Source organism: Symphalangus syndactylus, chromosome 14, assembly GCF_028878055.3.
Source record: "Symphalangus syndactylus isolate Jambi chromosome 14, NHGRI_mSymSyn1-v2.1_pri, whole genome shotgun sequence".
NCBI lineage: Eukaryota > Metazoa > Chordata > Mammalia > Primates > Hylobatidae > Symphalangus > Symphalangus syndactylus.
This window is the reverse complement of record NC_072436.2, coordinates 53,679,551-53,706,904: the sequence shown is the minus strand read 5'-3', so window position 1 is coordinate 53,706,904 and position 27,354 is coordinate 53,679,551. Positions and strand designations below refer to the sequence as shown.

General features: G+C 49.2%; 1 protein-coding gene across 29 annotated transcripts in view; it reads left to right on the top strand.

The window, feature by feature from the left end:
- Nucleotides 1-27,354, top strand: part of INPP4A (inositol polyphosphate-4-phosphatase type I A) — a 150,084-nt gene that overhangs the window by 14,303 nt on the left and 108,427 nt on the right. Inside the window, exons 1-2 of one of the 29 annotated variants that reach the window (XM_063617658.1) lie at nt 14,521-15,452; nt 15,589-15,638. The exons of 22 other annotated variants lie outside the window; for them this stretch is intronic. The gene's annotated coding sequence lies outside the window, so the exon portion shown is untranslated. Of the gene's footprint in view, nt 1-13,614; nt 13,811-14,498; nt 15,639-27,354 lie in introns of those variants that run through there. 6 more of the 29 variants (XM_063617653.1, XM_063617641.1, XM_055242059.2 and 3 more) reach the window with 6 other exon arrangements.

Below are 27,354 nucleotides of genomic sequence, written 5' to 3'. Positions count from 1 at the left end.
ATGGCCAGGGGGGAAGTAGCTCTGATTTCCACATTGCATCTCCAGACCTTAAGGGGGTAGGCAGCATCAGTGGAGCATGGCAGGGAGAGAAGTACAGCGGAGGCGAAGTTCTCAAAGCATGACTGACTGTGGAAGGTGGCTCTCAGCACACTCTTTGTGGCCCTGCTAACACCTGTCAGGATGGTAGCCACCGCACACCCAAAGGCACCTGAAGTGCTTGATTTTGACTGACCCACATTTGCCACCAGTGTGATTGGAGCATTCATGGGGCACAGAATATGACACCAGGTCAGGATTGCATAGTGCTCAGGCAGAGCTTTGTCCTTCGGAAACACCGCTCACTCGTGAGACAAGTTGGATAGTTCAGGTCTGGACTGGCCCAGGGGTGGGAGTGACACTGAGTAGACCTCAGCCAAGGGCTTGCCCCTAAACCAGTTGTCCCCGCACCTGGGAAAATCAGCACTCTGATTGCCTCACCTGGTTTCCCGCCCACTCCTCCCTACTCTAGTTGAGTGGCCTAGGAGAGGGTAGAGTTCAGGGAGCTATTAGGAGGAAGGGGGTCACTGCTGAGTAGCCAAAAGGAAAAACAACGTGAAAGTAAGAAAGTCTACCAGGACACCCTGGAGGGCTGGCGCGTAGAGTGCTGAGGGGTTGACTCACCTGTGTCCATGTTTGGGAGGCCCTCTTACCCTCTCTTCCTTTGTGTGCAACTGGTTAATAGTAATTCCTTGAGGGCCTGGAGAAGTTGCTCAAGTGTTAGATTCTACTTTACTGCATGCTACAGGGCATTGTGTCCCACAGTGGCATTCACAGTGTGAAGATTGCCAGAGTTCTCTATGGACACGCCCTGCGAACATCATGGATCTGGGTTGTCATAAGACTTAAGCGTCCTTCAGGGCAGGGACAATAGCTTAGTTTTCTTTGTATGTCCAGAGTGCCCCACTGTGCCTGGCACAAAATAGGCATATAATCAATGTTTGTTGAGTGAATGAATGAACAAAGCTAGTCTGTCCGTGTCAAAAGTAGCAAGAAAAGCCTCAGCCTCTCTTGGGAAGACAGCCTGCTTCCCTGAGGTCAAGTTGAGGTTCAGTCTAACTGAGGAGAAGGAGGGGAGACCAGAATCCACTGCACAGCTGCTGCCCCAGTAAGTTCTCGGGGAGAAACCAGAACTGTCAGTTTGTCCCACTGTGCTTGTCAAAGGCAGAAGCCTGTTCTCAGCAGTGACCTTTTTTATCCTTGGCACACAAGCCCTTTTGTCCAGGTGGCTGGAACCTAGGGCTGCTTCCGCTCCACTGGGTGAGAAGGTGCCACACCTTTGGGTTTGGTCATCGTGTGTGTGTGTGTGTGTGTGTGTGTGTGTGTGTTTAAAATTAAAAGAGTAAAAATTTTCCCCATATACGTGTACATGTACATATATATATGCAAGTGTGGTATTATAGGTGCAAGAGTGCAGAGAAGCCTAGTAGCGTAGGGGCACCCAGGAAAGGTGGCCTCTTCCTCTTGTGGGTTTTGGGAGCATCACAGGGCCTCAGGGAAGGGTGAGTTATGTGTCAAGGGAGGGCAGTGGCTCAAGCTGGGGGTCTTCAGAGATAAATGAGGAGGGACTGGGGCAATGCATCAGGAAGGAGGCTCCGGAGAGGCAGGGCCAGATCACCCGGGGGCTCGAGCCCCTTCAGGCCTTTTGTAAAGTTTGAGAATTCATTCATCCCACACTGGAGGGTGTCAGACTTTTTTAAGACTCTTTCATTCTTTTTGTTTGTATCATTACTTTAAATGACAGAAGCAGTTCCATAGTCATTTTCATGGTTTGAGGAGACCCTTTCTTGGATCATAGTAATTCTTACAACAATGCCTGTGCTCTAACCACCAGTTTTGGGGGATCATGGGCTGCGACTTGGCTTCCTTGTCTCTGCTCCGTGTTGGCTTTACAGTTGTGGATGCTGCGGCTCACCGAGCGCTGTGTGGCAGTGGGTCCTGCTGCAGGATGTCCACAATGCACACCACAGGGCAGGGTGTCCCTGGCACCCATGGGGTCAGGGGTGAAGCTGTTATCTGTGAAATGACAGAAATGAAACCCAGCATTGGGGAAGAATCTTCTGCGCCCCCTCTAATCCACTTGTGAAACACTGTGCTGAAACACCATGAGGAAGAGGAAGCATTGGGGTGTAAAGAAACCCAGAAATACTGGTTTCTAGAAACGGTATTAATTGTCTCAAGGGCTCTCCCTACAGTGTGAAATAGCTGGCTGGGCAGCTGCAGCAGGTTCCATCTTCTCCATAGCCATGCTCTTCCCGTGACCTCATGGGATGTCTGCACAATGGGTGCAGTGCAAAAAGATACAGTCAAGCCTGTGAGCCAGTAGCTGGCGAGGGGTTGGTTTGGTAGTAAGAGATGATTACAGGGACAGGGGTTGGCTCATGGTTCTGCCACACCACCCTCCATCTCTAACCGGGACTCTGACTTGGAATATAGACTTCACTATGCCACATGATGTAGTGACATGGCAGAGGAGGCAAACAGGGTGGAAGGAGACAAGTCAGAGAAGAAGGAAGTGAAGGGCGGAAAGCAAGGGATGCTCACTGCCAAGGCCGTGGCAGTCACTGCCAGCAACAGGCGTGGGCCTGGCTTTGATTCTGTCACCTGCAGGGGTGACTGCCACAAAGCAGGGCCCCTTGAAATCTTCTATCCCCTTATTGGCTGGCACTAATGTCTCTTGGAGAGACTTCTCAAAAACCTCCCTTTACTTAACTTGGTTTGACACATTTGATACATTTTATGTTTTATTTTTTAATAGGCAAACATTTTCATGGCTTAAAAATTGTAAAATATAGCAGGATATGTGGTAAAGCCTGTTTCCTACCCTATCTTCTAGCCATCCATGTCCCCTCCCATAAGACACCAATGCCATATGCTTGTTGGGTGTTTTTCTGAAGTTAATGCTGTGTATATGCCAGCAGGCCTGCGTGTGCAGACATGAGACAGTTTTCCACACCCCTGATGCCGTGCTGCATGCTCGCTGTGTGCCTCTTCTCCTGATGGTTTCACTGGCCCACAAGGAGTTTTGTGTTCCATTGTCCAGCTGCATGCTGGCCTGCTGCCAGGCTGTGCTGCAGATTCTTCAACCAGTGCTCTCTGGATGCCTGTTAGCCTCTTTCCAGCCTGTGCTTCGCACTAATACGTTAGTTCTGTGAAAGAAGCTGCACCCCCCTTGCTCTGAGGTCTGGGCCTAGGCTCTGGCTGGATTGAGCATCATTCTAGATGGAAAAAGAAGGTGGGGTTAGATGACGTTTTTAAGCTTCTGCCCATTTATTTCAATTATGACCTGGCCTGTAGGGTTTTCTTTGGGAAATGGGCAGTTAATGGTTAGATACTATTTGTAAGGCACATGTCTTTAAAATATTACCTTCTAGTGGCCAGGCGCGGTGGCTCACGCCTATGATCTCAGCACTTTGGAAGGCCAAGGTGGGCGGATCATGAGGTCAGGAGATGACCATCCTGGCTAACACGATGAAACCTCATCTCTACTAAAAATACAAAAAATTAGCTGGGCGTGGTGGTGGGCGCCTGTACTCCCAGCTACTCAGGAGTCTGAGGCAGAAACCCCGTTTCTACTAAAAATACAAAAATTAGCCGGATGTGATGGCACACACCTGTAATCCCAGCCACTTGGGAGGCTGAGGCAGGAGAATGGCTTGAACCCAGGAGGCAGAGGTTGCAGTGAGCCGAGATCGCACCACTGCACTTTAGCCTGGTCGACAGACAGAGACTCTGTCTCAAAAATAAATAAATAAATAGATAAAAATAAAATAAAATATTACCTTCTAGTTACACACAGACCTTTTATTTTTTTAATTATTATTATTTTTTTTTGAGACAGGGTCTCACTCTGTCATCCAGACTGGAGTGTAGTGGCAGGATCATGGCTCACTGCAGCCTCTGCCTTCCAGGCTCAAGTGATCTTCCCACTTTAGCCTCCTGAGTAGCTGGGACTGCAGGTGTATGCCACCATGCCTGGCTAATTTTTAATTTTTTTTTTGTGGGTTTGGCTATGTTGCCTAGGCTGGTATTGAACTCCTGGGCTCAAGCAATCCACCTGCCTCAGCCTTTCAAAGTGCTGGGATTACTGGTGTGATCCACCATGCCCAGCCAACACACAGACATTTTATTTTTTATTTATTTTTAATTTTTAATTTTTTAAAATTTTTATTCGAGACAGAATCTCGCTCTGTTGCAATCTTGGCTCACTGCAACCTCCACCTCCCGGGTTCAAGCCATTCTCCTGCCTCAGCCTCCCAAGTGGGTGGGATTACAGGCGTGTGCCATCACATCCGGCTAATTTTTGTATTTTTAGTAGAAACGGGGTTTCACCATGTTGGCCAGGCTGGTCTTGAACTCCTGACCTCAGATGATCTGCCCGCCTTGGCCTCCGAAAGTGCTGGGATTACAGACGTGAGCCACCGCGCCCAGCCCACACAGACATTTTAAACTAACCTGTAGCATCCTGAGTGAGGCTTGTCAAAGCTGCTTTTGACCCCAGTTTCAGGTACATTGGCTCTGTTGGGCTTTCCTCTGCCTGGCCTATCAAGGGGCCAACTCAAGCTGCAGGTGCAAGGGCAGATGGTTCTGCAGGGACCTTAATGACATCCAGGCCCAGGAACACACAGTGCTTGTGTGGAAGTCTATATTTCAGCTGTGATGGTGTCTCGCTGAGGCTGGTTCTGGCCATGCCCTCCCAGCATTTCAGCTGCTCCAACCAAGGTGCCCTGCATCTCAGAGGGAAGGGAACGGCCTGGGCAGCATGTTGCACATACACTTTGGAGTCATTTTAGTTGGTGGTCTTCAGTTTCTAAATCTGTGATATGGCATGGTCGTTCATCACAGGCGAGGTGATGGAAAGTTACCAACTGGGAGCACACCTGCCCCCTCTCATTCACTCATGCAGCAGGTAGTTTTCAGGCACAAAATGACTTGTGGAGCTGGCCCTGGGGTCTGTCTATAGGAGAGCAGGAAGTAGTAGCCACATGCAGAGGGCTCACAGGCATGTGCCTGCCAGACTGCTTACAAGCCCCCGTGCGGGATTTAGGGCAGATCAGAGCCATGAGCGTCCATGGACAAGTGAAGGTCTGGTAGGTGTGAGCTGTTAGCCCTAGGGTCTGCTGCATGCGGTGCCAGGGGCTGAGGAATGCTGAGGCAGCTCTTCCTCCAGTCTCTGCTCGCTCTGTGCACAGCCCTTGTCTCCTGCCTGATAGTGGTCAGTAGTCACTTGGCTTAGGGTACACGGTCTCCACCCAGTGAACCTGGTGCTGGCAGAAGCTTGTAGAAGAATGGGTGCAAAAAAGATAGCTCAGAGGGCCTGCAGATGACTGCTTTTAGGAAGTGAATAGGCTTCTTCTTTTTCTTTATTTTTTCTCTAAGATACTCGAGGTTTTGAGGCTCCACCCTGAGCTCTGTGGCTGAGGGCTGCTGTGGCTTGGTGAAGGGGACAGTCTTCAAATCTTGCACAGGCTGGGGAAGGTTGGGACAGCACAGCCCTGAGTCTCAAACAAAATGGGGCAGAGGGGAGGGCAGGAGAGCCATCGGATTCATGGGGCCTCATCCTCGCAGCAACCCAGGGGAAGCTGAGGCCCCAGGGTCTGCATGATGGAGGCCGAGCACGACGAAGGAAGTGGAATTATTGCACATGGTGGGTTTCGACACTTGGGACTCACTCCTCAAGGAGGAAAATCGAGAGTGGGGGTGCGCGGAGCAAGGGCTGAAGAAACAAAAAGCAGGGGATTTAGGGGAGAGATAAACCTCTTTGCATGAGTCAAGCTGAAAAGCAGTTTTGAGGGTCAAGTGCTAGCCAGTGCCTTTTTTTGCCTGCCCAGCCCCTTCTTCTGCCACGTCTGCCCTGACAGGGGCAGAGTTCTCAGTTCCCACGTCAGAACTCGGCACCAGCTTCTCCTTTGACAGTTGCAAGGCCTGTGGCTGAGAGAAGTACTTGTGCTATGTTTCTGCAAGGTAAGATGGCCCTGATCACAGCTCATGATGCCTGAGATCAGGAGGGTCTGCTCCATGAGAAATCAGCAGAGGCCATCCTGTGAAATATTTTAACTAATTGAACTGAATGTTGAAGACAAGGCCTGTGGCAGAGTTGTATTTATATGAGACAAGCTGAGAGTCCTTGGACAACCTTGGAAACTCCTTTTTAGGACAGAATCAAGTGAGACGATACACACAAAGGAGCTTTTGTGAGCAGAGTACAGAGCTCTTATCGCAGTACAAGGTTGTAGCTTTTCACACAGGTTTTGAGGATGGGTTGGTGGCCCAGGGAGGATGTCAGGAACTGTCCTTCACTAATGGGCATTCTCGAGTTCCTACCACGTGCCAGATAGCGTGCTGATTGCTTTGTATCCACTTCCCTTTTAATCCCTTGTATTAGCTTCCTGTGGTTGCTGTAACAAACTCGGTGGCTTAAAGCAACAGTAACTTATTCTCTCACTGTTCTGGAGGCCAGAGTCCAGAATCAGCATCACTGCGCTGAATCAAGCTGTGGGCAAGGCCATGTTCCCTCTAGTAGCTTAAGCAGAATCCATTCTGTGGCTGCTGGCTTGCCTCAGCTGCCGGCCCCTTCCTCCATCTTCACACCAGCAGGGTAGCATCTTCTCTCTGTGACTCCGCTTCTCTCTGCTTCTGTCACACGGCCCTCTCTTCTCTCCGAAATCTCCTGCCTTCATATAAGGACATTTGTGATGGCATTTGGGGCCTACCAGTGTAATCTAGGATAATCTCATCTCAAGATTTGAAACTTAATTGAGTCTGCAAATCCTTTGCTGTATAAGGTAACATTAATAGGTTCCAAGGATTTGAACGTGAACCTCTTTTGCAGGGGACATTATTTGACCTGCCATACTTCACAGCAGCCTGATGAGGACCATACCGTCCCACATACAGTGGGCTTAATGAGGAAGCTGAGGCTTGGGGAGGCCTAGGGGTGGCCATGGTCCTTTCCTCTCCCAGACTCTGGGGTAGCTGACTCTGGGGTCATTTTGTCATATTGCTGGGCACTCACTTGGTGAACAGATAATCGTCATTTTACTATGTTGTTACATGGGTTTGAAAAAAGAGTTTTTCAACTCTGTGGCTGAGCCCCTGTTCCTGTGAGGGCCTGTGGTTTCTCCTCCCGGCTCCACCCTGGCTTCGGCACAGTACTTGAGCGGACAGTGGCTTGGGTCTCACTCTGGCGCTCTCCCCCTTCCTCTCTGGCTGTGTGCCCAGGCTGGCCCTGCCCACTTTGCTCAGTCTCTGCTCCGTCTGTCACAAGTCTCACTCCAGCCCTCCCCTCAGTTGCTTAGGAAGGGACCTTCTCGTTATGTTTTTTGTTTTGTTTTGTTTTTTGTTTTTTTGAGATGGAGTCTCACTGTGTTGCCCAGGCTGGAGTGCGGTGGTGTGATCTCTGCTTACTGCAACCTCTGGCTCCTGGATTCAAGCGATTCTCCTGCCTCAGCCTCCTAAGTAGCTGGGACTACAGGCGTACGCCACCACGCACAGCTAATTTTTGTATTTTTAATAGAGATGGGGTTTCACCATGTTGGCCAGGTTGGTCTCGAACTCTTGACCTCAAGCAATCTGCCCACCTCGGCCTTCCAAAGTGCTGGGATTACAGGCGTGAGCCACCGTGCCCGGCCTTGTTATGTTTTTTAAGCTAACCCTGTAGATCACTCACTGTGCACCAGCACCTGTTGGCTCAAGGGGGTGACAGACATTCCCTATCACAGATTACGATGAGTCACCGGCATTTTTGGAATTTCACTAAGTGTCCTTGCTGTGCTCTGCCTCAGCATGCAGCACTTCATTTAATCCTCTGGACACCTTGAATGATAAGTGTCTGTCATCCCATTTTACCAGTGAGAGAATTGCGGCTCAGAGAAGTTGTCACCCAGCTGGTTGGTGCAGAGGTTTCAGAGGTCTTTCTGTGCATAAAACTCTCACTTATGGTTATGCCAGGTAGGCCTTGAAGGGGATAGACCCATCGCCAAACTCACAGGAGAGAGAGGAGGGCACTGACAGGTGGTGATGTCTGTCTGTCTTCTTTCTGGTGGGGACCCAGAGTTTTATTTCCATCTCTTTTTCTTTATTAATGCTTGTCTCACACTTACATATTTTTTGGGCAGTTCCTAAATAACTACACCAGGCTTCTGAATGCCAAGTTTCTAAGAGTAGCCGGAAAACGGCCTTTTTCTTTTCCTCTTGGATGTTCTCTTAGTCTGTTTTGTGCTGCTATAAAAGTAGTTTTTAAAGAAAAGAGGTTTACTTGGCTCACAATTCTGATGGCTAGAAGGTTCAAGACTGGACATCTGCATCTGGTGAGGCCTCAGGCTGCTTCTACTCGTGGTGGAAGGTGAAGGGGAGCTGGCGTGTGCTGAGCTCACATGGCGAGAGAGGAAGGAAGGGAGCAGGGTGGTGTTGGTGGTGTCCCAGGCTCTTTTCACAGCCAGCTCTTATGGGAACCAATGGAGTGAGAACTCATGCACCCTCAAAGTGCGGGGGGGGTGGTTGGGGGAGGGCATTAATGTATACATGAGGGATCTGCCCCCATGACCCAAATACTTCCCATTAGGCCCCACTTCTAACATTCGGGATTAAATTTCAGTGTGGAGTTTGGAGGGGACAAACATTGTCCTCTTGTGCCTGTGCCACACTTACCCCTCTGTCCCCCTCATCTGCTGATGATTCATCACACTGTTAACTTGGTCTCTCCATCTGTTTAAACCCTTTCTCCTTTCCCCTACTATGTTGCTGTTAAGACTGTGAAGCTGTCAGCAATGTTAGCGACACCACCCACATGTGGGGACAACAGGTCCAGTGAACCTAGCATCATCAGTGTCCTTTGCCCTTGGAACTGAGCGGAAATTATCTTCTCAGCCTCCGTGGATTTAACTTCTGTGTTCTTGATGTGAAGCTTCTTTTCCTTAAGTTAGAGTTTTTGCATATACATCCCACATATACACTTGCATTTGATTTTCTTGTCTGTATATGCACACACAACACACACTTGATTTTCTTGCACCATAATAACGTTTTTCTGATTTTAAATTAAAAAAGGACAAATGAGTTGAATAGTTATCTATTAGTTATAGATAATTATCTATTATCTAATTATTTAGTTCTCTATTATCTAATAGTTATCTATTAGTTATTAACTATCCAATAGTTATCTATTTCTTGGGAACTTAAGTACCAACTTAGTGGTAATTTTACATGAAATGAAATGTTCTCTGGGTTCCAGATAACTTATAAATGGGCTTTTAGAGTACAGCCTGTTGGTCGAACAGGCCGTAAATTCAGCCTCATCTTTGTAGAGTTCCACAACTAAGTTTTACAGTTATTTATGAATGATAGTGCTTAGCATACTTTCCAACTCAGTGAGACCATGAACTAACTGAACTTGTAATAACCCTGAGTAAATCTTTGTGGACTAATAGTAAAACTTTGAGGTTTTACAGTAAGAAAGTGAGATCCTTAGATACACTAATTTTAATGTCTCCGTAAAGAAAACAATTTGATTGATTGATTGATTGATTGATTGAGACAGGGTCTTGCTCTGTTGCCTAGTCTGGAGTACAGCCATGTAATCATAGCTCACTGCAGCCTTGAACTCCTGGATTCAAGTGATCCTGCCACCTCAGGGTTCTGAGTAGCTGGGACTACAGAAATGCGCTACCATGCCTAAATTTTATTTTTTATTTTTTTGTAGGGATGGGGGTCTTGCTTTGTTACCCAGGCTGGTCTTGAACCCCTGGCCTCAAATGATCCTCTCACCTTGACCTCCCAAAGTGCTAGGATTTCAGGTATGAGCCACCATGTGTGGCTGAAAACAGAAAATTTATGAGGTGCCACTAGGGGAGGGTAATGAAGGAAGGGGAATGAAATCCAAACCAAAATAAATGCTGTGTAGTGTGTGGCTGGTGGATTGCATTTCTGATTCTAAGAACTGTGGCATTTCTTTTTGATGGTTCTGTTGATCCTGAAACCAGTGAGACTGCAGTTTGTGAAGGGTGATGATAGAAGTTGATAACTCCTTATGGTTCACTGCTGGACCATGAATCTAGCTGTGACTAGATGTAAAGCTCATGGCTGAGACTGAGAGCCAGAGAGACCCAAAGTCTCTACATCGTGCCCACACTGGTACTTCCAGCCTAGGAGGCGTGGTGGATGCCTCCCAGGGTGGTTGCTGAGATGGCTTTGAGCAGAGCAGAGATGAGCCAACCATGGCAGAATAAAGTGAACAGCTGGGAAAAGGGGTTTTGGGGGCTGGGGGTAAGGGGAACTGGAATAGTGTTGCAATTTTCCCCATCCTGGCTGTACCTTTCCATCACCTGGGGGCTTTTGAAAAACACGGCAGCCTGCCCTCCACCCATGCTGTGCTAATTAGTATAATCCCGGGTGGGGCCAGCAGGACATTTGCCACCTTTCCCATGAGGTGATTTGGAGGTACCGCTGGGGTGGAGAGCAGTAGGCCTTAGAGGTTTAGAACCCAGCCTCCTGGCTGGGCACAGTGGCTCACGCCTGTAATCCCAGCACTTTGGGAGGCCGAGGCGGGTAGATCACGAGGTCAGGAGTTCAAGACCAGCCTGGCCAAGATGGTGAAACCCTATCTCTACTAAAAATCCAAAAATTAGTTGGGCATGGTGGCTGGCGTGTGCCTGTAATCTCAGCTTCTCGGGAGGCTGAGGCAAGGAATTGCTTGAACCTGGGAGGCGGAGGTTGCAGTGAGCTGAGATCGTGCCATTGCACTCCAGCCTGGGCAACCGAGCAAGACTCTGTCTCCAAAAAAAAAAAAAAAAAGAACTTGGGCCGGGCGCGGTGGCTCATGCCTTTAATGTCAGCACTTTGAGAGGCCAGGGCAGGCGGATCACCTGAGGTCAGGTGTTCGAGGCTAGCCTGACCAACATGGAAAAACCCTGTCTCTACTAAAAATACAAAAAATTAGCTGGGCGTTGGGGCGCATCCTTGTAATCCCAGCTACTTGGGAGGCTGAGCAGGAGAATCGCTTGAACCTGGGAGGCGGAGGTTGCGGTGAGCCGAGATTACACCATTGCACTCCAGCCTGGGCAACAAAAACGAAATTCCGTCTCAAACAACAACAACAACAACAAAGAACTTGGCCTACTGATGAAATAGGCCCACCTGTTTCAAATCCCTACATATTGGTGTTGAGCCAGTCTCTTAGATGCCGAGTCTCAGTCCCCTGCGTCTCTCAGGCTGTGAAGGTGAACTGTGATGTGCAGAGCTGCAGCATGTTCTGCTGTGCACCAAGGCGGGTTCCACAGCCGTAGAGGCATAGTCATGACTGATGTGAAAGGGCCAGCAGCACGTGACCTCCCGCCCCTCTCCTTCCACATCTCACTTGGTAAAACCACAGCCCTGGTTCTGGCCACTTCTCAGCACAGTGGCCTGTGGCTGGAGAAGAACACATGACATGTTGATGAGTCTGTAAATTCATGATCACAGAGCTCCAGTGAGCCATTGGGAGTGCTTGGCACTCAGAGTGTTTCCCTGTGGTCCTAGACTGGGGAGCGGCCCCTGGATTTTAAAGAGCTCTGGATAGAGTGGTGCAGGTGGGGAGACCTGGCCCCTGGAGGCTGACCCAGTGCAGGTGCAGCCCCACCTGGGGCTCCCCTGATTGGACTCCTGCCTCATGAGGGGCATGAGACTCACGTGGCGCTGCTTCTGAGCTCTAAGTCCTTGCTCCTTAGTGGTCTGTCCCTTCCCTCCGCTGGGCGGCATGGCCCGCTGGGCTTGGCCACTGCAAGGAGGCCTGGTGGGGCCTTTTCGCCTTCTCAGCCAGGCACTGAAGGAGCAGGAAGGGGAAGCATGATACCAGGACCAAAGGAAGAAGTGGTGCTGAGTTGGGTGGTCACTTCCTTGGTGTGGCCTCTGGTTAGACGTGGTTCAGGGCCATGTTGCAGGAGGAGCTGGAAGACATTTCTTTTTTTCTTTTTTTTTTATTTTTTGAGACGGAGTCTTGCTCTGTTGCCCAGGCTGGAGTGCAGTGGCGCGATCTCGGCTCACTGCAAGCTCCGCCTCCCGGGTTCAAGTGATTCTCCTGCCTCAGCCTCCCGAGCAGCTGGGACTACAGGCGCACACCACCACGCCCAGCTAATTTTTGTATTTTTAGTAGAGATGGGATTTCACCATATTGGCCAGGCTGATCTCGAACTCCTGACCTGGTGATCCACCCACCTTGGCCTCCCAAAGTGCTGGGATTACATGTGTGAGCCACCGCACCCGGCCACTGGAAGACATTTCTAAAGAAACCATCACCATCCTTCTCTGAATAGGTTTCAGTGTAGTTTTATGTTTGTTACAACCTTGTTGACCTGTAGTTTCAGAAACCAGAACGGTTTGGCCCAAGCTTTTGATTTGAGATCACACTAAAATAGTTTTAGCTGAGGGTGTTGGAGGTGCCTCCTGTGTATATGAGTGTGCGTGTATGTGGTGTGCCTGTGCGTGCATGCATGTGTGTGTCTGTGGCTTCACTGTAGATGGCCGTCGTGAATGATGTCCTGACCTGAGTCCTGTGAGAAACACTGTTGAGTTACTTCACAGTCATTCTACACAGGAGAAAAGGATGAATGACCCTGTTGGGTTAAAAAATTGAGCTTTGAAAAGCTTTTTTCCCTTTATACTTGGCAATCTCGCAAAGCTATCAGGAGAGAATGTAGAATTAAAATATATAGCAGGTGGGAGTATGGTTTTTAACTTACACTTAAGGTTTCTATGGTATCTCATCATATGTGGAATATTTCTGTTAGACCATCTGAGAATTTTAAGCTCTGGTGGATGGAAGTAAGGTTGCTTTTGAACGGAAGGCTTTGTGGTGCCGCTGCTTCTCAGAGGCTGCAGCCTCAGCTTGAGCGCTCAGGAACCAAGGTCAGCACTCAGTGTGTGTTTGCCAAGTAGACTGTGTAGATTTGAAGTGCTTAGACTGGCTGTCTGCAAGCTTTTAAAATTCTTCATTTAATAATCTATAAATATTGAAGCCTCCCAAGACGTTGCTGGCCCTGTTAGTAAGTTTGCCACAGCCCCCCAGCTTCCAGGAGTGCCCGAAAACCCCTGTTGGGGCTGAAGTCGCAGACAGCACTGTGGAATTCGGGACTATAGCTCTGGAATTCTGCCACAGGCCAAGCAAACTGCCAGGGGTGTGTGGTCTGGGGTGAGGACTGATTGAAGAAGTAACAATCTTGGATGACTTTGAAAAGCTCTGGGAGTTGCCATTGACTGTGATGTTGATGCTGGGAGTGTGCTGGAGGGCCACCTGTCCTTGTCCCTCTTTTCGTGCCCCACAAGGAGGGTGTGGGAATCAAGAGTTTCAGCTGGGCATTGGTCTGCACCAACAAGGCCTCTTTTTGATCTCCCATGTGACTCCATTTTCTCGTTCTCTCCTGTGTTTGGGCCTGTTTCTGCCTGCCCTGGAGCAGAAGTATGGTCCACGTGGGTGGAGACCTACAGTAGCCAAGGAGGGCTGGGCCTTGGAAGTGATGAGCTTGAGTCTGTTGGGGTCCGGGGTTGGGGGAAGGGCACAAGGTACACAGCTGGGCTTGACCCAGCCCTGCTCCAGGGAGTTCCCTCAGAGTGTGCCCAGAGCAGAAGAGTCTGTGCTGTGAGCACACCCACGGCATTGTGCACATACTCGAGTCCTCTAGCAGATTCTCTTGGCTGCCCTGAATGGAGATAGGGTGAAACTGTGCTGGGGAGAGCACAGTACAGTGGAGACGCCGACCTGATGTGGACAGATGAGCTCTGTGGCAAGTGTCCAAGGAATCAGGTTGGTGGTGCAGATGTCTGTCCCCTTCTGCTGAAGTGCTCTCTCCCTCATGCAGCTGTTCTTCATGTGTCCTCGGTCCTCTGGAAGATGACTTCCTGAGGGAGATGCACAGCACATACGTCTGTGTCCCCTTCCCTAGCCCCAGCCCAGGGCTCACTGAGGGTCTGCGATGGGTCTTCAAATCTGTGCATCCTCAGCAGGAAGCATCTGCAGAAAGGGGGAGTGAGGATTGAGAACCTGAGATTCTCCTCTTCCAGAAGAGGGCACTGTGGCCCAGAAAGGTCAGTGACTTGCCCAGAGTCTTGCAGCTTAGCTGGGGCATGGCTGGCTGTGGATTCCAGCCTCCAGGCCTCCCTCTCCATGAGGTGCTCTTTCCTGCTGCCCTGAGCTGCACTTCTGCCTGCCATAGTGTGGGAGTGCCCTAGGCAGGAGAAAGGAGGGTATTGTAGGTGCAGTGGAGAGTGAGGAGGGTAGTGTGGGTGCAGTGGAGAGTGAGGAGGGTAGTGTGGGTGCAGTGGAGAGTGAGGAGGGCAGTGTGGGGACAGTGGAGAGTGAGGAGGGCAGTGTGGGGACAGTGGAGAGTATTGAGGGCAGTGTAGGCGCAGTGTAGAGGGCTGACACCATGTCGTGGGCCACCTGCTTCCCCTCCTTACTGGGCACTGGCCATGATGTGTTACAGTGTGGTCATGGCCTCCCAGGAGGTGCTGCTCAGTGAGTGACCTCACCTGGACCAGATGGTGACCATGAGCTGGTTGCTACCTCTGGAGTCTTGGTGAGTGGGTGGATGGCACCCAGGGTCACACAGCATTAAAAAGCGGATCCAGACCTTAAAGTATCTTGATTTTCCGCTTCACCAGGTGGTTGAATGAAAACATGTTGGAAAGGTAATACATGTGATTGGGGAAGATAAGTTTATTTACTGTGGTACATTTTTATAACTTTTATTTGAGGGCATTACATATCTCACATAGTTACACACTATGAAGGTGTTACCTTTGGTCTCATTCAAAAATTACAAAGTGATATATCGAGAAGAATCACCTCTCCCACTTTGCCTTCCAGTTCCTCTCCCCAGAGGCAAGCAGTGTGCCCAGCATTTTTGTGAGCCCTCCGGGGGCAGTCTGCCATATACAGACATGGATGTTTCCATACCCTCTTTCTTCTGAAGTGTGCATTCGTTTGAGCAGCTTGTTTGAAAGCCGTATATGCAGGTTGTGAAGTCACTTTTGGTTTTGATTTCAGCCTCCCATTCTTTCCCTTTTTGCATTTGTGGTATCTAATATCACCTTGGCAGCCTCAAGAGCGGCTTGTGTGGGTGGGTTTTGGTGTCCATGGTGCAGTGGGCGAGGGCCACCCGCAGCCTTCCCAGTGCTTGGTGAGGCCCAAGAGTGGATTTTGTTTTTTGAAGCAGGATTCATACACAAAAGGACATCTTCTGAAGTAGTTGGGGTTGGGAGCTTGCTTTTTGCTTTATTGTGTTGTCTTCTCTATAATGTGGAATATCTTAGAGATCCAGTTCCACCTGTGCTACGAAGAGCCCCGGGTGGGATGAGCCCACGCTGGCTCCGCATGGCCGCTCACCCCACAGGCATTATGGGGAGAGCCAGAGCAGGTGAATGGTCTGCCCGGGGCCTCCTGCTTGGTGAGTGACAGACAAGACCCAAACTGGGCTTCTGGCCCTAGCTCTGGGCCTTTGGTGTACCCTGATGCCCTGGGAGGCAGCAGACCCATCTCACCTGGGTGCCATCACCCTGACATTTGGCAGCCTCTCTTTGCAGATTGCCATCAGCATCAGCCTAAGTGAGGTGCAGGAATTTCATAGTTACAGGTGGGTGTTTTTTTAAAAAATTCTATTTCATGGATAAAAAGCGTCTTCAAATAAGTTTTCTTATGCACCAAACCCATCTGGGGCCCTGGGGGATACAAAAGTTATTTTTTATTAATCACTTAATAAAAGCTTATTTGGGGCTCCTGCAGTGGCTCAGCTTTGTTAAAGATGAAGAGTTAAAGATGACTTAGGCCCTTCTCCTAAGGAGCTACAGGAGACAAGGATGTACACTGTATCAGAAGTTTTTTTTCTTTGTGGCAACTGAAAGGGCCATGTCATGATAAGCAGAGGGTATTTATTTCTGCCTGGAAGTGGGTGAAACTTCACAGAGGAATTGCTGTTTAAATTGATCATCTAGCATGAGTACGAATTGTCAAGCAGACAAGAACAGGAGGGGCACTCTAAGTGGAGCAGACAGCTGAGCAAAGGCATGGAGAGGGCACTTGTGAGATGCTGTGGGGAGCAGCTTGTGAGTGTGGTACTTAGGAAGCTTGGGAGACAGGAGGGCCAGGAGATCCATCCTGGGTGCAACTTCATGCTGCATTCTGGGTGTGCCTAGAGCCACAGAAGGGATTTAAGCCAGGGAGTTATTAGCCGATTTGATTCACAAATTCAGAGAGACCTCTAAAACTCCATGGGCGGTGTTTCAAGTTCTGAGGTCATCTTTCTTTCTCAGCTATTTAAATTCAACTCTTGACCAACCAGGATGACAGATGAGGTAGGAGATGGAGCATAGGCCTTGGAGGAAAGCAAAACTATAGGTAACACAGAAGGAGTCAGAATATAGTGCAAAATACATTTAATCTGGCTGAAATTACTTGTGAAATTTAGCAGGACATTGAATGTTTACAGATAGTTTGTTTTTTTGCTTTAGGCATCGATATTACATTGCATGACCAACAATGGTTGTAGTCTCCTGCCTTTTGCTGGGGCATGCTGGGCCGTGTGGGCAGGGCTGGGGTTCAGCCACCCTCTCCCTTCTACCTGCTTTTCTCACCTGGGGTGGGGGCTTTGGGAGGAGGGGATCAGTACTACCCATGGTGGGGAGGGATGGGCCTCTGGGGTGGGGGGCCTGTGTGTCCATCTTGCCTGCCAGTAATTTTAAATAACAGTGTGGAATGAAGTTATAATGGTTTTTATTTTAAAATTTTTTCCACAAATGCACTATCTTCTCATTTGTTTACCAAGGCTAATCCACAAATGTTTAATCCACCCACAGGTAATCCAGATTTGATGGCAGAATTTTACCGAAGTCAACTCCAAATAGCTTTGTGGTAACAAGTCTTTGCAATGAGATTTTGCCCATGTTTTTCTCCTTAATGAGTCAGACTTGCCACATGAAATTTTTACCATCCCAAAACTTTTTGAAGAATTTAATTAGAATGGGTACATAGGATAATGAAGATTCACATTGTAGAAACTTTTAAAATTTGAGTTTCAAGTGTTCCTGGAATTTTAATTTCCCTTATTTCGTGCTAGGTGATTCCCAGTTTTAGGGCCAGGTGTTGCCAGGACACACAAGCCAGTGCTAGTTTGACTAAGCTTTAGGGTTATATATTAAAGTAACGCCTGGCTGGATGCCCAGTCAAACTAAGACATGCTAAGCTCTACATTTGAGCAGTAATGGCCCTGTTTGGTGTCCGTCGGGAGGGTTCACACCCAGGAGCTCAGAGCAGGGACTTTCTCCTCCAGGGTGGGCCCCTGGCTCTGGGAAAGAGCTCTCCTCCACCAAGCCCCCTTTAGGTATCCAGTCTCCAGCCACAGTCAGGGAGGCTCTCAGCTGGGGTTCTGGGACCCAGCCCTGGGGTGTGTGTGGGGAAGAGCCCTGCTCGGGGGAGGGGTGGCGCTCCTGGAGACCTCTCCTGGCTCAGAGGGGAGTGGTGGGCGTTCTGAAGCGTGTCCAGCAGGGCCCACCTCCCTCTGCTCTCATGGTTTCCACAGTGGTTTCCCTCATTCACCATCACCTGGGAATGGCCAAGATAGCCTTGCCTCCCTTCCTGTCTTCCAGAAATTCTCATGGAGCCCTCCAGCCCGTTCTCTTCTTGGCCTGTGACGATAGTGGGTTAAGTTTGTACTTTTAACAATAATTAACCTTCTTCAAGGCCTTGTTTGCCGTTGTAAGTGTTCCCTGTTCTCTAGGTACTCACAGCCCCTTCCTTGCTGTCCTTGATCCAGTGGCGTGGCCTGAGTGCCTCCATCCCCCTGTTTCTGGATGGCTAGAAGAGCCTCTGGGGTCTCTGATTGTCAGATGGGCTTAGCAGGAGTGGTAGTAGTAGTAGTGGCAAATACTTAAGTAGCATTTTTGTGCACCGGGCACATTTAGAGGGATTAAGTCATCTAGTTCTTGCAATAACCCCATGAAGCAGATGATTCTGTAACACCCATTTCAGGAGCAGGAGACTGAGGAGCAGAAGGTGAAATGAGTTCTCCCTGGGGACGTGTAGCCTGGCGGGCGAGCAGCAGTTGGGGTTGGAGCCCGGATGGTCTGGCTCTGGGGCCATGTGCAGCTCCCCCGTCATCCCGTCTCCCTGAGCTGCCTGCTTCAGGCACGCTTCTTGGCTCTTTGTCCTGATTGGTGTGGTGGTACAGCTTGGTCTTCTTGCCTGGTAGGGAAACCATGGCCAAGGGAGTCCCAATACTGAGCGAGTGACTGTTCCTGACCCGTTTCCAGATTCTAGGGGCAGCTTTATAGCCTTTCTGTGAGATCTCGGACACCGTGTTACCAGACCACAGCCTAACAACAGAGGATGAACCAGTGCCTCAATGTCCGCGAGTCTTGGGCCATTTTGGCTGTTGACTGCCCTTCTCCTGCCCTGTATCTCCAGGAGCTGTCAACGTTGGTCTTGTAGGAACTGCCCTCTCTTTGTGAGTGAACAAGACCATGGCTGTCTCAGTCCCTCCATTAGTGACTGTCCTTGTTCAGCCCAGAGTCCAGGAGTCTGATGAACAGAGGCTTTCTCCCTCTACCTCACCCTGCTTTTTACGTCTCCCTGCCCTGTGTGGGTCTTGCCCAGGAGACAGCGGTTGGATGAGGGAAGAGAGGCTAAGGGCCCCTCTAATGTGGACAGCCTGGGCCCTGCTGTGGGAAGAGAGCCGCATGGCATGGATTGGAAATGGAGAGGGCAGAATTTGAGTCAGGAGGACCACCAGCAGCCGTGCTAGCTCTTGAGGCCTCGATCTTCTGGCCTTTAAAACGGGACTGGAGTGGGAGGTGGATTCAGTGCGAGTGCATTCCGTGCAGCCTACAACCTTCTGTTATTGTGCGGTGCTGGTCTCCAAACTCCAGGTCTGTTTTGTGGCCTGTTTAGGAACTGCCTCTGATCTCCCTAAAATAGGATGTGCTATTTTGGACACTGCTGTAGGTGGGAGGGTTGTGTTTAAAGCTAAAATAGAGCGCACTTTAATTTGCGGGTGTTTCCTTTTTCTTTCTCAGCCACAGTGTTTTAAGTCACAGTGTCCTCCCTCCCACCCAGGAGCACAGCCTCAGGCAGGCCCTGCTCTTGGTTGAGGCCTCGTCATGACTGATGAGGGAGGTGGCCACCAGGGAGGAGGATTCCTGTCTCTTGGGACCAGGACTCCTCCAAGTCCAGGGAGCTTTTACAAGGCTCTGTTCCTGGATGGCTTCTGTGCCGATCTGAGGTCCAGGGTGTGAGAGGCTGAGCCAAGCTTGCAGTCCAGCTGAGTGCCTCTCCACCAGACCTGCGCTGCTGTTAGAGTCAAGGCGAGGCAGGGCTGTGGGGGTAGGGCTGGCAAAGCACAGCCCTGATCCGTAGTTAGTGGAGTTAACTCTGGGCACGTGTCAAGTCTCCCTCCCCTGACTTTCTTTGCAACAAATTATGGTGATGTCTTTTGACCTTTTTGATGGTTACCAATGTGGCTGTGAAGAGGGTCTCTGCCCCATCTGGGGAGAATAGGGTGAATGGGAGTAGGAAGGGTGAGGGGGTGAGGGTAGAAGGGTGTGATGGATTTCCGAGAAGGTTGCAGGTATGTGTCTGTTCCATTCTGTCCTAACTTACTCTGCATTCAGTTCTAGCTGAGCATGAATGCAGCCCGCACCCATGACTTTCTGTGGTGGTGCTATTTTTGTTCTTTGAAAAGAAAGAGGTCCAGTTTTTTTGTAGATTGTTAGGACTTAACTGGAAATAATTGTGTAAGTCTTCAGGCGTCTTTCGAAGATGGCAGGCTAGAGATAGCTACTCCAACTTGAATGCCTAGCAGTCACCTAGAAGACTTGTTCAATGCAGATACTGGGCCCTACCCACAGGGAGTCAGCCTTCATAGGTTGGGCACTTCCTCCCGGCTCCCCGGTGGTACTGCCGTTGCCAGTTCACAGACCACACTTCCAGTTGCCCAAGAGTGCTTGTTCCTGTTCCACTCCCCACTCAAGATATTATTCGCTGATTTTTATCACCTTCCCCAAACTAGGCTACTTATTTTGGTGCTAATTGGTGGCACTTCTAATTTTAGGAGTGTGGGGAGGTGCTCCTGTCCCCATTTGGCTGCAGTGGTGCTCATGGGGGGTATCTGCTGTGCCTTGGGTGGGAACTCCTCCTGTGTGTGCTTCGTGAGATATCCCGAGGCTACCCTACTTTGATGAGTTGAGCAAGGTGTCTTAGAAGCCAGTCGCTGACTGCTCTATCATAATTACAAGCCAGTTAGCGATAAATATATAGTGGCATCTCTGCATGGGGATCGCTGGTTTGAAGCAGCTTGCTCCAGCCATGGGAAACAGAGTTTTGACCGTACTGTTTATGAACTGACAGTGTGGGCTGCATCAGGATCTTTCCAGGTGTGCCAGGAGGCACAGAACCCACATGTAACCTGCAGCCCACAGTTTCTGCGACACAGAAAGTGTGGTCAGGTGCTGGGAAATCATTGTCTCATAGATAAAACATCTGACGTGCACCAGCTTTTCTGAAACAAATAATGGTTGCAAATGGAATTCGGGGTATACAGGATAACAACAGATTTCTTCCTCTCCTTGAAGAAAGCTGTCTCCTTTGTCCCTGTTTGACCAACTTCGATTGAGCTGGAGCCCTTTGTGCCTGGCCCTGGGCTGTCCCTTCCTTCAGGGTCTCTGTCTGGTACAGGGGTCAGCTCTCCCTTGGGCTGTGCACTTATCTAAAACTGCCTCCCAGACACCTAGTTTGTGACTTCCTAGAAAGCCTGAGGCAGGAAGCTATTTTCTTAAGGCTTTAGAAACTGCCCCCAAACAGCCCAGAATGGCAGGGTCCTGCCCCCAGGGAGTGCTGCTTGAGGTCTGTTTCCTGCAGTCAGGGCTTCCAGCCAGCTTGCTGTCCTTGCCAGCGCCTCCTCTGCTGCCCGCCAGATACGGAGCCTCTGGCTGATACCCTCCCTGCCAGTCCCAGAGGCCTGCCATCTCAGCCTCTGCTGAAACTACAGCTTTTTTCTGTTTCTGTAGGGCATTGGGAGGAGCCTTGCCAGGGGCTCCTGGTTCTGACTGTCTTGGGTGGGTGGGGAACTCAGCCCTGAGAGGCTGGCTCACTGAGCATTTACCATATGCTGAGCATTGGGCCAGATGTCTGTCTAGGATCAGTTTATTAATCCCCAGCTACCTGATGAGGTAATTATTATTCATTTCCATTTTGCAGAGGAGGGAAGGGATGCTCAGAGAGAGGTGGAGTGACTTACCAGATTTTTATCTGGTGCCCTATTCATATGCTCTCATGACATAGAGCAGCTTTTTGCTGTAGAAAGGACTGTCGTCATTTTACCTGTGTTAGGAACATCATCACTGACTGTGGTTCCCCTGCACTGACATTCTGGGCATCAAGGGCTGAGTCTGGGCTCTTTCTCCTATTGGTGTCTGTCCTCTCACTTGGCCCCAGGCCTTGGTGACCCTCTGTGCACTGAAGGAGTAAATGACTGAGGTGGCCAGCTAGCCCCTGTGCATTTGCACACATGGTCCCTCACTCCTGGCCAGCATCCCTTGCCAGGCAGAATGTGCCCATCTCCAGTCCCTTGCATTGCTGGCAGCCTCAGACCCGAGAGCACTGAATCTTCCACTAGCCTGTCTTCTTGCCAGCTGCAGCCCCGGGGCCCGTGTATCCGTCTCCCCAGCCAAATTCCCCCTGTGCTGGCCTGTGGAGGGTGAGTGGGGGGCGGGGCACCGCACACCCTGGACCCTTCCAACCCCAGGAAGGAGTTGTGGTGCTGCACGTGCTCCATTCTCACATGCTTCTCAGGCTGCAGGCCGTGTATTACCAGTGTGCAGTTTAGGAAACTGAGGCCCAAAGAGAGCAAAGCAGCACCTGGGGACTGACCTTGAGTTACACAGGTGTGCTGCAAGTTCTCCTGCTAGTTACCTTTCAATGCCAACACTGGGGAGGGGGTGTCCTAACAAAACATAATTTAATCAGAGCACCGTGAACTGTTCCTGCATCTGACACATCCATCTCAAGGTAGAGGGTTGTCACCACCTGCTGCCCATTGTAATCCCTCACCCTACAGAGAGGCCAGGAAGTGAATAGGGGACTTGGAGGAATGTGGACCGGGTGTGATCCTGAGTGGAGCAAAGATATCTTCCTCCGAAAATTCCCTGGGGGGAAAGAAATGGCATACATTTCCTGTACCATTGGCGGCTTGGTCCCTTGGCACGCATAAATCGACCACTCTTGGCAGCCAGAACCCTCGCTCCTCCAGTTTTATTCTGCTTGCCTGTGGCTCTTGGATAATCCTGTGGTCTCTTCAGGGTGCTGGTTTCTTTAGGGAGCTGCATTTGGCTTAAGGCTGGCGTATGTTTTAGCTATCTGAAGTGGTTTTAGATATAAAGATTCAGTGACAGAATTCTCTATATAAAATGATTGTATCACATTGAGCCTCAGTAACACATTAATGGGGAAGGAAGGATTTATTATGTTTCCAAGTGATCCAATGTGAGCAAGCAGGCTTTGTACCAGGGGAGAATTCTAAGTGCTTGTCCTCCCTGGGGAATTGTGTTTTGCAGAATCCCAGGAAGACAGGGAGGCTGTGACAGCCTGTAAATGTGATGCTCAGCTGGCCTTGAGTGTCAGCTAGCTTGCTGGTCTTCAGGGTGCTCACTGTCCACGGCACCACCTCTGGCTGGGCTTTCCGTTCTCTAGTGAAAGGTTTTCTCAGCAGCACCTTTGCCTCTCCTTCTCCCTTCATTACGAGTTTGCCATGTTGGAATTGGATTGTTTGATGTCTTGTCCTGGCTTAACAACTCAACACTGTGTACTTTAAAAGCTTGAAGTTTAGGCTCACACCTGTAATCCCAGTGCTTTGGGAAGCTGCAGTGGGAGGATCACTTGAGGCAAGGAGTTTGAGACCAGTTTGGTTGACAGAGTAAGATCCTGTCTCTAAAATAAATATAATTTTTTAAACTTGAAATTTAAGCAGAAGCCACATTAAAGAAAGTGGCACGGCAGGTGATGTGAGGGACCCTATTGGGCCACTTTGCTGTAAAATGTTTTCTGTATCCTGCTTTTTTCCTCTTTGCCTTTACACCTGTGGTTCCCACATTATTGGGCTGAGACTCTGGAGATCTGGGTAAAAATCCCATCCTAGAGGAACAGCAGGTTAAATCACTTTTCCTATCTTGGCCAGCTGTGGTTTAGCTTATTGGCGCCAGTCAGAGCAGGGCCTCAAGGGATGTTTGGGTTGCACCTGGTTCAGAATATGGGTCCCTGCAAGGAGGGCGGTCTGAAGAAGAGTGGGATTGAAAACGAAAGCAGTCAACAGAAAGGTGGGCACCTAGAGGCAAGTGCAACTGGCTGTCCAGGAAAGCAGAGAGGGGCAGCTGTGGGCCTCTGTGCAATGGCCGCTCCACTTGTCACACCTGCCAGAATGGAGGTGCCTCCCCAGTGGGCCTGTCACGAGGAAGCCGGCGACCAGCCAGTCAGTGCTGACGGTAGGCAAGTGTGGTTGACATCCAGGGATGAGCCTCTGAACAACCCTGGGATGTGATGCAAAAAGATATATGTGTACTCTTGCATTTAAGAGAAATGCAAAGCTTTTGATCTAAGCTTACACTTGAAAAAATTATACTTACATTGCTTTTTTGAAAATAAGTGAAAACATAATAGAGGTTGAATATCCCTGATCTGAAAATCCAAAATTTGAAGTACTTCCAAACCTGACACTTTTTTTAGCACTGACATGACCTTCAGAGGAAATGCTTATTGGAGCATTTTGGATTTCAGATTTTTGGATTAGGTATGCTGAATCTGTAAGTATATAATGCAAATATTTCAAAATCTTAAAAAATTCCAAACCCTAACCACTTCTGGTGTCAAGCATTTCAGATAAGGGATACTCAACCTGTACTAATAATGATTTTGGCATGTACTCTGTAATAATAAAATGTTTATTAGGCAGTCCTTTATGTGAAAAATGATAGCAATAACAATACAGTGAATCGCCACTCAGCTTTAGACATTTTCATGACCAATACACTGGAAACTACATATGCCTTCCCACCTTCTCTCTGGGTTACCATTACCCCAAATTTGCTTTTCATTTTTTCCATTCATCGAATTCTTTGTGTTTTGTGACCCACTCAGTCTTATTAGTTTTCGTGCTGGGAGACAGGAAGCAAGCATTGCTTGGTTTCACTCTTGTGATGCTTGTGGTCAGAAACAGGTATTTCTTGAAACTGGGCTTGTGGCTGTAGGGCTGCCCCAGGCGGGTCAGAGATAGATGGTCAAGTGCAAGGTGGGGCTGCTGTGGGGCCAAGTCCTGATGGATCATGTTCCCCCCGGTCTTGTCTTTCTACTGTCTTGTTGCATGTGGGGTCTGTCCCCACTGCCAGTGGGAAGGGCAGGCTAGTCTGTGTCCATCTTTGTTGCAGAGTTGGCTTCCTTCAGGCAGGTTCACCCTGCCACTGAACGTCCCTGTGGTCCATGCTTCAAACACCTCATCATTAGAATTGCTTCTGAGCCCTGCCTAAACATAGCAGCATGGACCAGCTCTCAGTCCTTTCGCTTCCTGGGCCTACCCCACCTTCCTGTTGGCTACTCTGCTCCCATGGATGGTTGAGAGGGAGACCCTCTTCTGTGTGGCTAGCCAAGGTTGCACATTGGCTGCACCCAACAGATGGACTACATCTGTAGTCAGTCCAGTGAAGTCCGCTCTTCCTCTCCACCCTCTTGCCTGAGCCTCCACCTTTGCATAAAGAAGCTCTTGCATCCCCATCCCTCCTTGCAGATGCCCCTCCCCACACCCCACCTCTTCACAAAACCGAAACATGGCTGGTTCTCCCAGAAGAGCCAGAGGCCTCTAAATGGAGTGAGGTCCTTTCTCTGCATGTCCTGTCTCTCTCCAGAGGTGGGCTTGGAATCTCTTTCGCTTTGACCCGTGACTGCCATCCCCTCCACTCCTGTCCCTCCCCTGTGTCACTCCAGGTTACCTCTGGCCCCAGAGGTCTCTGAGGTCCCATCACCTTCTGATGACTCTGTCTGCAGGCATGTGTCGTTGTTACTGAGCCCCTGGCCTTCAGCTTCCTCTTCCATGGTCATTCCCAAGGCTGCCCACTTCCCCTAGTTGCCCACAAGCCTTATGAACTCCCATCTCCGCTCCTCCTGTGTGGCCTGTTCTGGTTCCCTCTCCTCCCTGTCAGGCTCACTGTATCTTTGTTTCCCGTGATCCTGCAGTCAGGGAAGACCAAGCCCCAGTTACCGTCCTGATGAGCTCAAAATCCAGAATGTAGTCACGTGACCAGGGTGGGAAGCCATGCACAGGGCCCTGAGAGGGTGTGAGGGATTCGAGGCAGCCTGTGAAAGGAGAGCCCTTCCAGCTGAGAGGAATTCAGTCCCGGAGAGGCACTAAACAACCTAAGGATGGTACAGTTCCCCAGTTACTAAAATTTTGCATACTTACTGTAAAGGGTTTAGTAAAACATAGTCTAGAGGAAGAAAACCAGAAAAGCATGATGTGTCCACCTCTCAGTGCTAACATTTTTATGTGTGTTCTTTTCCTCTCTCCCACTCTGCGTGAGTGCTTGTGTGTCTTTATATTGGTAGATCTTACTTAGAATCTGACATGTTCACTTGTCAAGTTGTCATAAAACTGATTTCCATTTCAAATGACTACATGGTATTTCACATATGATGGAACCATTATTTACCATTTCCCTGACAGGCTTGTAGGCTGCTATTTAATCTTTCAATTTATGGTGTAAAATCCTTTATGGTACAAGTAATGCTGCAGTGAGCATCCTTGTCTGAGATCCTACCGAGAGTAGTGGCTTCAGTCTTCCAATCAGTGGCTTTTCTCTCACTTGGCTGGCCTCTTGTAGCGAACAGAGAGTGTGTGTGTCCTGGTAGCTGAGTAAACTCCAGCTCTGCACATCTGCGTGGTGGGGTGGTTGGGATCTAAATGAGTGTAACCTCAGCTTTTGTGGTAATGGAGACCATCCTGATCACGCAGGGTCCTTGCTGCTTGCAGGCCCGTGGCTGCTGAAGAGCTGAAGAAATGTTACTTCTTTGTAAGAAATATTTTAGATTGAAATAAAAAGCTGTTATAATCATGTGGTCTGGTTGCAGCGTGAAATATGTTCACAGTCTAAGATTCAGGTGAAAAGGCAGGATGCCAAATCTTGTGTACTTGCTGATCTTATCTGTGTAGAATATCCAAGTCAGAACTGATTTTAGTTAAGGTATCTGTGGGGCGTGGGGTTTCCCTTTCTATATTTTCCAAGCCTGCAGTAAGAGAACTATGGCAATCATCTTTCTTTTTAACATTTCCGGCTTACTGCCCTAGGTTGGCCACAGTCAGATTTCTTGAAAGCCCCTAGGGCTGGGTGCAGGTGTCTGGTTGCCCCTCTGAGGCTCAGAGCTCACTCTTGCTTCGGGAACACTAATGCAACTCTTCTGGTGGGGAGAACCCAGCTGAGAGTTCGTTTACTTTGTTAATTTCAGGGTGTAGGTATTTAAATATTTGAAAGTATTTTGATTTTTAAATGAGATGTGTGGGAACTTTTTTGATTCATCACCCTTGGAATGGTTACAGAGTTTTGTTTTTATAATACAAAACTTTCGTGAGGTAAATCTGTGACTGAGAAAATAGAGATCTATTTGAAATATCTTGTCTAAAGTACTAAAATATTGCTGGTTGCTAACCACTTAAATTGAGTATTTTTCTTCATAAGCATTAAATTGTATTGAAAGAGTTGCTATGATTTCCAGACACTCTTCTTTACTGCTTGTTAAAATAAGGGGAGGGGGCCTCCAGATGAAAAGGTTAAACTAGAGTCAGGCCTCCTTGAAAGTTTTGAGTCAGGACCTTCAGTGGGAGATTTGCCAGAGTCCCACACAGTAGGGCACAGGCTACTGCTTCCTTGGGTCTCTGGGAGGAGGTTTCTCCTCTCTATAATGGAAAGTTGGATTTCTAGCTTTTTTTCTGGATACTTCATGGGGTACTGTAATTGTGTTGACTGATTGATGCTGTTTCCTGGAGTCTCAATCATTAATTAGGCCCATTTCTATGGAAGGCACAAATATTGCAGTCTAAGAATCTGATATATGCTGGTGATGCTGTGTGAAGCAGCAGAGCTGCTGTGAACTCTATGGGGTCCCAGAAGTCTAGGAAGTTTGGAAAATCCTCCTCCTTGTCTAGGCCTGTGCTTCCCTGTCCTCTCTGTTTGCTTTGCTTCCTCTGTCTTTCTCCTTTCCTTGCTCTTGGTTATCTTCTGAAAGACCAGACTTCACTTTTCCACACCTTCCCGACCCTCCCTTTT